Consider the following 1,186-nt stretch of genomic DNA (forward strand, 5'->3'; position numbering starts at 1 on the left):
AGGGCCCAGCTGTAGAGAAGAATGGAAACAACGGACCCAACCCTAGAAAGTGTGTTAAATAAATTCAATGTTACTTAATAATTTTCATTGTTAAACACTGTTATATACAAATTAATAAAGTTTATAATTCCCAGAATCATCGAATTTTCAAGAAAATTGCATAATATCATTAGTATAATTAAATTGATATTTGACAAAGGGCACAAGGAAAAAAATATCATAACAAACAAATAATGCTGTATTATGGCAGAAGTAATGAAGATATTTATTAAGAAACAAATAGGAATTGGTATTCGACCCTGTAGTATACAATAGTGAGTTGATTGTAGGCAAGCTTATGGTTAAATCAACTTGATTTTCTCTAAGTTTGAACAAAATATCACATTAATTGTTCTTAAAATTTTAAAAAAATATTTTTCAAAAAGCTTTCTTAGGCCACAAAAAGCAAGAAACCTCTGAGCTAGAAAAATTACAACAAACTAAACCAAAATTCAACTAAAAAATTCATTTCTTATTTAAAATAAGAAATAACTACTTGAAGTATGAAACAAAAATATAAAATAAATTCATATCAAATATAGCCTAAAATAGTAGAGTGAAGGTGATCTTCAACAGCCCTATTGAAATTTTTCATTGTTTTTAATTTTTTTTAATTTAGAGTAAGCATATAATCAGATCATTTATTTCATAATAATTAAATAACTGTTCTAGTTTAACCTATATAAGAAAGTTAATTATTAAGTAGTAGTAAGTTTGTTTTACATTTTAAAGAAGTCAGAAGACTTCTATTATGAAATTTTCTCGAAAATTCTGTGATTCTCGGAATGATAGACTTTATTAATTTGTATATAATAGTGTTTAACAATGAAAATTATTATATATCTCATATAAAAGCAACAGTTAAAGAATTGTTGATATGCTAATAGTATTAGTAATAGGGAGAAATGTTGCTAAAATAAGACTTACAAAACTTGAGGAAAAAATGTACTTGGCAACAGTCGTGGTTCTACAAACGCATTATCCTGCCCAATCTGAGGCAGATTAGTAAAATATAGAAAAAATTATCGAAGAGTGAGTAAACATGGTAAATTTGAGATGGTAGCTGGGATAAATTTAAAACTGCTACTGAGCAAAGTATGAGGTTAAATGTGATTCTAGGTGGTTATGCAAGAGTATAAGATCAAAT

Source organism: Halyomorpha halys, unplaced genomic scaffold (assembly GCF_000696795.3).
Source record: "Halyomorpha halys isolate HHAL.00 unplaced genomic scaffold, Hhal_1.1 Scaffold1201.1, whole genome shotgun sequence".
Classification (NCBI taxonomy): domain Eukaryota; kingdom Metazoa; phylum Arthropoda; class Insecta; order Hemiptera; family Pentatomidae; genus Halyomorpha; species Halyomorpha halys.